At 40.3% G+C, this 13,331-nt stretch overlaps 1 pseudogene; it reads left to right on the top strand.

Moving 5' to 3' along the window:
* LOC100153564 lies at positions 5,060-7,644 on the top strand (annotated as a pseudogene).

A 13,331-nucleotide genomic window follows, 5' to 3' on the forward strand; every position in this document is an offset into this window, starting at 1 on the left:
TAACATAAAATGCTTCAAACTGAAATGGAAAAATAGAATATTCTCCATTATTTACCTTACTCTTGGGTTCCCAGGTCATTACGTAAAAGAAAAATTATGTAAATGTTCATGATGCAAAACTGGTCTCCAACTCTATTCACTGTCGTGATCCGTGCACGCAAGTGGAAAAAGAATTTTCCAGCATAACCAAGTGAAGAGAAAGAAGAGTTTATTGAGATGAGCGATGCTGTGGAATGACTTCCTGATAATCAAGGAGAGCTGACCCAGAGCACGTCGTAATTTTGTCTGTTTTTATAGCCCAGGGACAAAGAGTGGAAAAGTCTTAGGATACACTCGCTGTTGCTCCCATAGTGATGGAATAAGGAATGGACCAAATACCTTTCCTAGTAGGGGGTGGGAAGGTGTAGTCCGGGTTGCTCAGGGAGGGCTTGAAAACTCTGTAACAATTGCACTGGGACAGAAGGGACAATAACTGTCTGGTAATTTTTATCTCCACCAGAGGTTTTTTGAGTTTTATCTTCTTAGAGAGGCCTTGAAGTCCCACATTCATCGTCTTGACTCAATCTACCTTTTTGATCAGGAGCTACAGTTTGTCCAATGTACATTTTTACTCCTGCCATTTTCTTGTTGGCTATGGATCCTGGCTTGACCTGTGTATTCCTACTCCTTGGCTTCAAAAGCATGATCTCCCACCTGGTCTGGCATCTCTTTTTTCCCAGTCTGTCTACATAGTTTCTTCTCCCATCTTACTTCTTCCGTATGGCTCTCTCTAGCTGATCCCATCCCGCGATTTTCTCCTTTCCCTGAACTCATTGAATGCCCCCTATTTGTAACCAAAAGGGTTCTGGACCCAATTCCAATGGGAGAGTATGTGAGTTTTTCTGCCACACATCCAAAAATCAAGTCTCTGATACACATGGGTGTCCTCTAAGTCGACTTAATTCTGACACTATCTACCTGGAGACAGCATCCGATCCCACAGGTTAAGGTCTCAGCCCCACAAAACTACCCCCCCCCACTTCAGCCACCAGTTCTATGTCCAGGTTATTACCCGTGCTTCTGACCTACTGGCTATTGATATGCGCTTCCTCGACCTCTTCCTCAGATTTGATTCATTTGCCAGGGCAGCTCACAAAACTGAGAAGCATTTTACTTATTAGATAACCAGTTTATTATGAAAGAATACAGCTCAGAGACAGCCAAAAGGAAGAGATGCACAGAGCAAGGTATGGGCAAGGGCCAGAGCATCCATGCCCTCTCCAGGCAGTCCATCCTTCCAAAATCTGCATGTGGTCACCACCTGGAAGCTCTCTGAATCCCATCCTTTGGGGGTTTTGTGGAGACCTCTTTGCATAGGCATGCTTTGATTGATTAAACCATTGGCCATGGGTGATTGATTTTGCCCCCAGACTTTTTCCCCTTCCCCAGAGGTGTGGAGGGAAGAGGGCTAGTGGGGAGGGGGAACTCAAAGTTCCAACTCTCTAATCACATGGTTGAGGAGTTCTGGTTGTGGCTCAGCAAATTAAAGACCTGTCATTTTCTCTGTGAGGATACAGGTTCGATCCCTGGCCTCTTGCAGTGGTTTAAGGATCCGATGTTAACCCACTGGGTTAAGGACCTAAGCTACAGTGTAGGTCGCAGAAAGGACTTGGATCAGGTGCTGCTGTGGCTATGGCTATGGCCTCAGCTGCAGTTCCGATTTGACCCCTGGCCTGGGAACTTCTGTATGCCACAGGTATGGCTGTAAAAAGAAAAAAAGAAAAAAGAAATAAATTTTTAAAATAATTGCATGGTTGAGTCCTCTGCTCCCATCCTTAGGTTGCCTAAGCCTTTTCCAAAAGTCATCTCATAACATAACAAAGCATACCTTTATAACTCTCATCACTTAGGCAATCTCAAGTGTTTTAGAAGTTCTGTGTCAGACATGGGAACAAAGACCAAATATATATTTCTTATAAATCATAGTATCAAAGTAGCTCTCCCTGAGATTTAGCATTTATGATCATTGTACAGATGACCCCTGCTTCCCCTGATAAATTATAACTCCATAAAGAAATTCTCAATAAGCCCCGAACTCCTAATACATCAGCTTACATATATTTAGTATGCAATAACCACTTTCATTTTAAAAACCACATATACCTTGTTTATCTTATTGAAGATTTAAACAGGTGGCTTCTGCCTATCGATTGATTGATTGGCTGATTCATTAAAGGTATTACTCATCTTTTATTTAAAAACAAACCTCAGGGTTCATTCGGTATGAAAGGCCCTCAGTAAATGAGACACTATTGCCAACCTGCTCAATCATGGGATACAAGTTTTTAGGTAAATTACAGTATAGAGTATACCCTTTTCCTGCACAGGTGTGAAATATGAGGTTAAATTTCCTCCTCCACCTATAACGTACATAATGAAACAAATATAGAAACAAATAATAGGGAAGTAAGTTATAGATGGTCCTTTAGAAGTCAATTTCATCTGCGCATCTAACCATAAAAGCAGCATCTGCTCTGCTAAATACAGGTGTTTTATATCCTTGTCATTAATTGGAGGGGACATTATGTCATCATACATCAACAGTTAAGGTTGGTTAAAGTGCCACTTATCTCAGGTGCTGTCATTAATCAGGTTCTTTTCAGCTTGGTGACTCCAGAGGCTTGGCTCAAAGCTGCTCTGTGTGAATGGGTTTCCTTGTGGGTTTAAGGTGTCTTTTTATTATTAGTTTGAATGAAAAACTTGGGACCCCAACATAAGAGGCTATTAAAGTAACTATTCTGATGCTTCAGAGAAGAGAAGCACTCCCCCTCCATCAGAGTCATCCCCCCCCCACTCCCCCATGCCTCCCCTGCATAGCCAAGGGTTGGACAGAGAGACACATCAATACAAGCTGTTGCCTCATCTCAGTTTAACCCATTAATGGATTTCAAAATACCAACTACAGTAACCCTGACACTTAAACAGAGTTGGAGGGCAGCAGAGTCCCGTGGATGGCAGCACCTTCTCTTTCTGCCTGATACCCATATCACCCAAATGCCTTCCTGGCCACTCCAGATCCATAATATGATGTCCACTCCAGACAGGCTTCTAGGAGGCATTCTTCCTTAGTCTCTGCTTTCACTGAACATGCCTGTTCTTTATCCCATTCCTTCAAGGCCGTTGGAAGTGGCATAAGTTGCTCTAGTTTAGGTTATTTAGGGACCATATTGGTAGCTTTTATAACTCTGGCCTTTATACCTTCATCACCTTAATTCTAAATGTTAAGGGGGGGTTCCCATTGTAGCTCAGTGGGTTATGAATGCAACTTGTATCCATGAGGATGTGGATTCAATCCCTGGCTTCACTCAGTGGGTTAAGGATCTGGTGCTGCTGTGAGTTGTGGTGTAGGATGGTGGCTGCAGCTCAAATTCAATCCCTAGCCTGGGAATTTCCCTAAGCTGTGGGTGTGGCCCTAAAAAATAATAATAAAAAAAAAGTTAAAGTGAAATGCTCAGGCATTGGGTTGAGAATTCAGAGAGGAGGCTTTTTAGTCCATATCAAATTTTCAATCAAGGATCCCCTAATGTGCCTTGAAGATAAAATTCCCTATTTATCTCAAATTGGGTCTCTGATTGTCTCAATCTGTGCAAGAGATTGTAAGAATAAAGGGAAGGTATTTTTTAAATCATTCATTTACTCATTCATTCAGTGAATATTTTATTGCTTGAGGAACTGAGCTAGAAAGTGAAGGATGCAATACTCAGAAACCCACACAGCCCTTGCTTGAAAGTTTTTACAATGTGGATGGGGTACGAATGAAACAAATAGTAATAATAATTTTAAAAAAGCAAAATTGTAACTGTGATTAGTTCCACAGACAACAAAAAGCTATGTTTCTATAAGGCAAACATAGACATATAGATGATCTGAAGTATGAACAGAGGTTGGTCAAGGGAGGATGAACAGTGTTCCTGCAGAGGGAACAGCAAGCATAAGTTGCTATGAGAGGAGGAAGGATAACAAATTCCAGAAATGAGCCTCCATTGTAGACAGAATTCTAAGGTGGCACCCAAATCAACCCTGGGCGCCCAGGACCTGCATAATTTTTGAGACTATGAATATGATGGCTTTTGCTCCCGTGATTAGGTTACCTAATATGGTATAGCTAACTTTTAGAAAGGAAGACTTAGTGGACCTGATCTAATCACAAGAGCCTTTTCAAATCTATGTCTAGACGACAGAGGAAATAGGAGATTCTAAACCTCATGTTTAGAACTCAATGAACCTTTTTTATTTTTTATTTTTTTACTTTTTACTTTTATTTTTTCTTTTTAGGGCCACACCTGTGGCATATGGGAGTTCCTAGGTGAGGGGTCGAATGGGAGCTGGAGCTGCAGCAGCTGGCCTACACCATAGCCACAGCAACGCAGGATCCAAGCCTCATCTGTGACCTACACCACAGCTCATGGCAACACCAGATCCTTAACCCACTGAGCAAGGCCAGAGATTGAACCTGAGTCCTCATGCATACTGGTTGGGTTCATTACTACTGAGACACAATGGGAACTCCCAATGAACCCTTTTTGGCTTGAAGATGGAGGTAGCCCTAAAACAGGTATATTGGTGACCTAGTGTAGCTGAGAGCAACCCTGGTTGGCAGCTGGCAAGGGAATGTGGCCTCAGTCCTATACGTGCAAGAAACTGAATTCTGCCAACAGTAAGAATGATCTTGTGTGTTAGTTTGCTAGAGCTACTGTAAAGAAGTACCACAGGCGGGATGGCTTCCTTGGAAATTCATTGTCTCACAATTCTACAGGCTGGAAGTCCAAAGGCACAGTGTTGGAAGGATGTGTTTTTTTACCTAAGGTCTGTGAGGGAAGGATCTGTTCCCATCACCTCTTCTTGGCTTGAAGATAGCCTATGCCTTCTTCCTATGTCTTTCCATTTGTCCTCCCTCTAAGTGTGTAAGTCTCTGTGTTTTAATTTTCCACTTTTATAAGGATGTCAGTCATATCGGATTAGGGCTGAAGTTATGACCTCATTTTAACTTGATCACCTCTGTAAAGACTCTGTCTCCAAGATGGAGCCAAAGGCAAAGAAGGAAGTCCCCGTCCCTCCTAAAGTCAAAGCCAATTCAAAGGCTTTGAAGAAGAAAGCAGTGTTGCAAAGTGTCCACAGCCACAAATATCATAAGATCTAGATGTCACCCACCTTCTGATGGCCCAAAACACTGGGGCTTGGGAAGCAGCCAAAATATTCTCAGAAGAGGACCGCTAGGAGAAATGAGCCTGACCACTGTGCTGTCAAGTTCACCCTTGCCACCAAGTCAACTATGAAGAAGACAGAAGACAACCACACACTTGTGTTCATTGTAGATGTCAAGGCCAGGAAGCACCAGATGAAACAGGCTGTGAAGAAGCTCTGTGTGGCAAGGTCACCACTCTGATCAGGACTGATGTAGAGAAGAAGGCCTATGTTCGACTAGCTCCTGACTATGATGCTTTGGATGTTGCCAACAAAACTGGGATCATCTCAACTGAGTCTAGCTGGCTAATTCTCAATATAAAAGTTTTTGCCATTAAAAAAAAAAAAAAAAAAAAAAAAAGACTGGGAGTTCCTGCTGTGGCACAGTGGATTAAGAATACGACTACAGCAGCTTGGGTCACTGCAGAGGCACTAGTTCCATCTCTAGTCCAGTACAGTAGGTTAAGTATCCAACATCGCCGCAGCTGTGGCATCATTGGTTGCAGTTGTATCTCAGATCCAATCCCTGGCCCAGGAACTTCCACATGCTGAGGGTGCATCCATTTAAAAAAAAAAGACTCTGTCTCCAGATAAGGTCACATTTTGAGGTACTGGGTTTGGGTTTGGATCACCTTCGAGGTATAGAATTACATTCTGAGTTTCTGAATTCAGGAGTGGGAGAGAGGAGACACAATTCAGTCGATAGAGCTTGGAAGTGGATTTTTCATGGAGCCTCCAGACTAATTCAATCTAGCCACCATGTCAATTCTGAAAAAAAGAAGCCAGACACACACAGCTGGACTCTGATCTATCGAACCGTGAGCCAATACATAGATATTGGTTTAAGTTGCAAAGTTGATGGCAATTTGTTGTTTAGCAATGGATGTGCCAGACCTTGTTGACAGAAGAGATTGCGTTGTGGCAGGAGCTGGAGCACACAGAGCCATGAAGGTGGGGGCAAAAAATATGACCTTTGTCCCAAGAACAATGAAAAGGCATTGAAGGACTGAGGAAGATAATGACATGATCTGACTTTGTTTCTCTTTGGGGACTTTCTTTTTGCTCTTTCCTCTTTTCCTTTCCTTCCAAATGAAAATTCCAAAGGACTGGGTGGCTGCAGAGAAAGGTGGGCATTTCCTTGTCCATCACACTTTTAGCCTATTGAAAAGGAAGAAGGAGAAAGACACGGGGAGAAAAAGAAGAATGTAAATATTTTTTTTCGAAGGTTCACTCTCAGCCCAGTTACTATTCTGAGGCTTTAAGGGCATTTTCAGATTTTATTACAACAAATTTCTCAGTAACCTTATTGCATCAATGAATCGAGACATCTGGATGTTTAGTAACATATTCATGATCATCAGCTCAGAGGGAATGAAACTGAGATTTGAATCCAGACCCGTCAGTCTCTAAAGTTTTTTTTTTAAACTCAAAGCACTAAAACCATGTCCCCATCCTGATGTTTATTAGTTCATGTATCTTATCCCACCTTGGAAGAGGTCTATGGATTAGGCAGGACAGGCACAAGTGCAGAGGATGAGAATGCCTAGGCAGTAAGGGTCAGACAGATTGGCCCAACTGAAGATGAGCAACGGAAATTGTACAAGCGCCCAGTCACCCGACCTAGAGGGTCCCCTTCTTTCCCCATCGCTTTTCTTGCCTGAATAAATTGTCAGTGCCTGGGGACTGGAGCAGTGGAAGTGATGACAAATCGTCTTGGGTTTTAAGGTGAGGGAAAAGGTTGGACTTTTTTTTTTTTTTTTTTTTTTTTTTTTTTTTTTTTTTGGTCTTTTTATCTTTTAGGGCCACACCAACAGCATATGGAAGTTCCTAGGCTAGGGGTTGAAATGGAGCTGTGGCTACTGGCCTACCCCACAGCCACAGCAAGGTGGGATCTGAGCGGACCAACACCACAGTTTACAGCACTCTAGGGAAAAGGTTTTTTTTTTTTTTTTTTTTCTTTTTGCCTTTTCTAGGGCCACTTCTGCGGCATATGGAGATTCCCAGGCTGGGGTCTAATCAGAGCCGTAGCCACCGGCCTACTGGGCTAGGTCAAAGCCACAGCAACTCGGGATCCAAGCCGCATCTGCAACCTACACCACAGCTCACAGCAACACCGGATTGTTAACCCACTGAGCAATAAGGCCAGGGATCAAACCCACAACCTCATGGTTCCTGGTCGGTTTCATTAACCACTGCGCCACAAAGGGAACTCGGGAAAAGGTTTTTAAAACCCTTCTCAAAGACAATCAAGCTCTGAATTGTCCTCCACACCACCTGGGAGCCCTGCATTTTCAGCTGGTCTCTGCTGAGGACCTGTTGGATGCAGTGCTGGGAATGAATCCTGCTGATTCACCCCAGGGCATTTTCGAAGATTTGAGTAAAACATTGAAGTTCACCCATCAGCTTATCCATAATCACTAACTTTGAGAAGTCTAACTTAACCTGATAGAGTACCCTTAAAACAATGATAAACACTTAATGTGTTTCCTTCAGTGAATTACAAGAAGTCCAGTATCTTATTATGTTCCCTAGAGAATTATTACATTTTGGAGTTCCCTGGTGGCCTAGCAGGTTAAGTGTTGTCACTGCTGTGGCTGGGGTTTGATAGCTGGCCCAGGAACTTCAGCATGCCATGGGCTCAGGCCAAAAAAAAAAGTCCCTGGAGAATGATTACATTTTATGTTCTTTACCTTCTTATAAAAAGAATGGTCCACTTCTTTTCTAGCATTCATTTACATGCCTTTGATAAATTACTGTAACCAGATTAAGGAGATAAAATAACCAGTCTATTAATTACAATGATTATTATTTAATGGAAAATGGGATTCTAGGCAAAGTGGGTAGTAAGAAGAAGCTTAGCAATGCATTATATAGATGTGGTATTTTATCTTAAAGAGTAAGATAAGTGCCCAGCCTGTTCCACAATCTAGAGAATATGTTCATTAACTCTGTAAGATTTATATGTATAATTGACCATAATATTTTAACACTATTTGCTTGATTTGGCGGTACATGATGAACAAGGAAAAACCGTAACTTCAATTAAATTGAGAAAATCTCGCATTGAACATATTAAAGCCCAGCTCTACTCATCAATGTGGGAAGCAGAGGGTTGAATAATGGTTTAAAAATTTTTCTTAATTAAGCAAGGTATTGTTTTAATTTTAATTTTTTAGCAATTTTTTTTAAATAATAAGGGTCAGAAGGAGCATCACTCATCCTCACAATTAACCTCAAAAAACAGCCAAAAATATGATTTTTTTAGATAAATGTTGATACTTTCCAAAAGAGTAGCTTAGCATCATGGTCACATTTTGATTCAATCACCAGCCAACCTCAGATCTTGTCTCATTTTCTCAGCTATAAAAAAGCAAATAATTAATCACTGCATCTGCCTTTATGGAATCATAATGGATTAAAGCAGGAGCCTGCAAACTATGGTCAAATCCATTATTTTGTATGGCCTCAACCTATGTTTGTAAATGGTTGAGAAAAAAAGTCAAAACGACCAGACTCTTTTGTAACATGTGAAAATTTTATACTACTCAAATTTCAGTGTCCATGAATAAAGTTTTATTGGACCATAGCTATACTTATTCACTTACATATTATCTATGGCTGTGTTCCTGCTACAGCAGCTGGATGAGTAGCTGTGACAGTGACCCTATGGCTGACAAAGACTGACACATTTACAACTCGGCCTTTTACAGAGAATGTCTGACAACCCCTGGACAAAAGAAGAAACCCGGAGATTCTCAAAGTTTGCTACGCATTGGATAGACCTGGGGAACTTTAAAGAACACTTTGGAAAACAAACAAACAAACAAACAAAAATGCTTTGTCCACCATGTCACACCCCAGACCAATTAAATAAGAATCCCTGAGGGTGGACTTTAGACATCAATAAATACAAAATTTCCCAGAGGATTCCAAAGTGCAGGCAGATTTGAGAACTAGTGGCTTAATGTGCTATGTCAGGTATAAATATTCAACACATTTTAAGACCTTGAGCACTGTGAGCTAAACTGATTAAAATAAATCCTCCTTTTTTAGTCTTCAATGCATTCCAGTAGGAAGTTATTAAACAGGCATCAGGTGCAAATACTGTATTTCCCTTCCGTCTCTCTTTCTTTTCTATCTCTGTTTTCACTTGTGTTAAGAAAAATCAAGACTGGAAGAAAAACAATGTTTCCTTCTATGTTGTGAGTTGCTAGACATTCACACATTCAGTATTTTATATTTTTTTATTCATTCCACAAATTTTTGGTGTACAATATCAAGTTCTATACAATAGCCATGGCAGGGCTCCAGAGATGTGCTTTCAAAATTCTCAGAGTATACCAGTGTTCTAATAAATAGCCTTTTATTCAGGGGCAGAAACTCTTTGAATCTTCTGGGGTTCTTATTAGCAGTCTTGTAAATATAATCTAACTTGGTCATGAGTAACTTTGGGACTAATAAATGCATGGCATCTTCAATAGGCTACAACAAAAACGAATGCCTGAATGTATGTATAATCCAGTCACCAAATCATTGATTCAGTGGATCCATATATTCTACATTAAAATATATCAGAGTATGGCAGATGGAAAAAAGCCCAAGACAAGGATTCCAAGAGGCCTGAGATCTTGTAGGCAAGACATGATCAATGCATATTAAACAAGAAGATTCCAGTTCTCTCCTGAGTAGAGTTCACCTCTTTGTCACAAGCAATGAACACCCACTAAATCTCCCCAACAGGAAGATGGATATGAACAGGGATGGAGGTGAGATGAGGACAGAGATTAAGTACACAGGTTTTGAATTCACATCACTAGGGTTCTAGTTTCAGCTCCATTGATCACTAGCTATGTGACCTTGGACAAACTGTTTATTTCTCAGTGCCTCGACTTCCTCACCTGTAAAATAGGGATAATAATTTCGATGTGATAAAGCTGAATTATTTTTAAAAAGCATATAAAACCTGGGCTGTTTTTTTTCCCCTAATACTTTGGTCAAAGGGCTGGAATATGGTCTTCACATCCTGGTTCATGGTGATGGACCCGTCCATGCTATGAACTTGGTTCTCATTGTTCACAATCCTCACTTGAGTACTGTCCTTCCTGGCCAAATATGAATTCCTTAAAAGAAAGGATTATAATTATACAGCTACTCCCCAAAGTACATCACTGTTCTTTCCAAGAAATCCTTGCAAAGTGTGAAGTTTGTATACATTGAAAATATATAGGAGTTCCCATTGTGGCTCAGCAGAAATGAACCCAACTAGTATCCACAAGGATACTGGTTCGACCCCAGGCCTCCCTCAGTGGGTTAAGGATCCAGTGCTGCTGCGAGCTGCTGTGTAGGGTCACAGATGCAGCTTGGACCTGGCGTTGCTGTGGCTGTGGTGTAGGCCAGCAGCTGCAGCTCTGATTCGACCCTTAGCCTGGGAACTTCCACATGCCTCACCTTCCGACCCTCCCCCAACCCAAAAAAGAAATAAAAAAATATATATATACTTAAGGTCTTAGAATACCAGTGGATCTTCTCCATGATAAGCAGACAAGTTTCTATTTGCAATCTCCCACTACATTAGCCCCTACTCCAAGTGTAGATTTTGCAGCCTTCAGCCCTGGAGTTGGTTTTAATTCCTAAAAATGTGTACTCTTATTAACATGTTCTCCCCCAAATCAATCTGGTTTCATTCATATAAATATTTCTATGGTGTGTAATCTCGTTCTGTACTTCTTAATATTTTCACATGTATTTCTGTTGCTTTTGTGTCTATTCTAGCAGTTGTACCACCTATTTTTTGTGGTTTAAATTCCAGCAAGGCCAATCTATGAATAGTCCTACTCTCTAAGAGATCACTGTGCTTTTTCTTTCCTTCTTCTAACTAAATAAAACATGAGTAAATGAAATTCAGATGTATAACACAAATGCTATGCCTCATGATCAAGTAAGGTTGATGAATATGATGGTTCAACCTGGAAATAGATTTATCATATTAATAGGACAAAGGAGACATAGTTCCCATTGTGGTGCAGCGGAAAAAAATTGTATCCACGAGGATGGGGGGGTTTGATCCCTGGCCTCACACAGTGGGTCGGGGATCCGGCATTGCCTAAGCTGTGGTGTAGCTTGCAGACGTGGCTTGGATCCTGCATTGCTGTGGCTGTGGTGTAGGCCAGCAGCTGTAGCTCTGATTTGACCCCCAGCCTGGGAACTTCCATGCTCTGCGGGTGCGGCCCTAAAAAAAAGAAATAATAGGACAGAGGAGACAATTCATATGTCCATCTTAACAGAGGGCAGAGCATGTGGTGAAATTCATCATCAATTCCTATTTTTAAAAAATTATTAATAAAATAGAATAGAATGGATTTTCATTAATATGATTTACAAAGTATCTACTCCTGACAAACTTTTCTAATAAAATCAGGAATAATACAAAGATTTCCATTATCACCACTTCTTTTTAAGATTATCCTGCAATTGTAGTTAATGCAATTAAACACAAAAACAAAATATTATAAAGGAGGAAGAAAAATGGCCAAGAATTATGGATGTTATGGCTGCTTACATATGAAATATATTGGAAAAAAGGAGATTTATCTGAGAAAGAATTAGAACTGACATCCAGGTTAGTATTCAGCTGCTATGCCATCGAATGGTTTATAAACCGTTCGCACCCAGGATCTGTGCTGACTGGTTGGGTCTCAGGTTGCATCAGTCATTAAGTATTTTTAACTGTGGCTGCTAGTAAGATAAATTATTAAGAAGCCTAGCAATGAATCAGTAGATAAATCAGAGTTTTCCTACCTACAAATTATGATCAGTTAAAAAAATAGTGGTAAAGTGATCCTATTCACAGTAGTAACCAAAAATATTAAATATCTAGGAATATGAACTGGACCAAAAATAGGCAGAAATTTTTCATTTAAAAAAGTCTCAAACTTTTCTGAGGATCATATAAGCAGAAGTGAATACTGAGAAATTGTATTCCTGTAGAAAGAAATACCTAATACTGTACAGATTTCCCTGCAAACTAATCTTTAAATGTAACTCAGACCTTCCAAAAATCCAGTGGGGAATTTTTTTTGGAGCTTGATAAAATTCTGGTAGAATAAACATGCAAAAATATTTTGAAAATGAAGAGTGATAAGCTGGGATTTTCCTTAGCAGATATTCAAATGTGTTATAAAGCCACAATACTTAGAATAATTTGACATTGGTGCCAACATAGACACATCAGTGAAATCAAGTAGAAAATCCCAAAGCAGCCCTATGTACATTTTAGAATTTAGTATATGATAAAAATGGCGTTTCAAATCTGTGGGGAAAAGATAAATTATTCAATTAATACCTGACCAGTTTTCATAATCTTGAAGTTGGGAAGGGCTTTCTAAACATGACACTACAAAATGAAACCTTTTTTTTTTGGCTTTTCAGGGCCGCACTTGCGGCATATGGTGATTCCCAGGCTAGGAGTCAAATCAGACGTGCAGCTGCTGGTCTACACCACAGCCACAGCAACGCAGGATCTGAGCTGTGTCTGTGACCTATGCCACAGTTCATGGTAATGCCAGATGCTTAATACACAGCGAGGCCAGGGATTGAACCTGCATCCTTGTGGATACTACTCATGTTCATTACCACTGAGCTGCAATGGGAATTCCAGAAAATAAGGATACTTTTAACCTCCAAAAAACTCTGCTGACAAAAATTAGAGAACAAAGATTAAACTAGGAAAGATTTCTTTTTAAAGAGACAATTTTTTTCTTGTTCATCAATCTATTCCTGGATCTTGCAAACATGCCTGGTTCATAGTAGGCATTTGAAAAAAATGACTCCATAAAGAGGTCTTGTAAGTCAGTAAGGAAAAAAATGGACACTTAAATTCTAACAATTAGCAAAAGGCATGACTCAGAAGGAAGAAATATGAAAGGTCAGTAAAAAAGTTTAAATAATTATAAATCTCACCAGCAATAAGATAAATACAAGTTAACAGTTTACCTCTTTTTGCCTATAACTGTATTTTGCTTTCTTATTCTAAATTGACCAATATGTGGGTTAAAGAGTATTCATCAACTGCTGGTATAAAGCCATAAGGCCTCTCTCATAGAAATTTG

Source organism: Sus scrofa, chromosome 1 (genome assembly GCF_000003025.6).
Source record: "Sus scrofa isolate TJ Tabasco breed Duroc chromosome 1, Sscrofa11.1, whole genome shotgun sequence".
Taxonomy (NCBI): Eukaryota; Metazoa; Chordata; class Mammalia; order Artiodactyla; family Suidae; genus Sus; species Sus scrofa.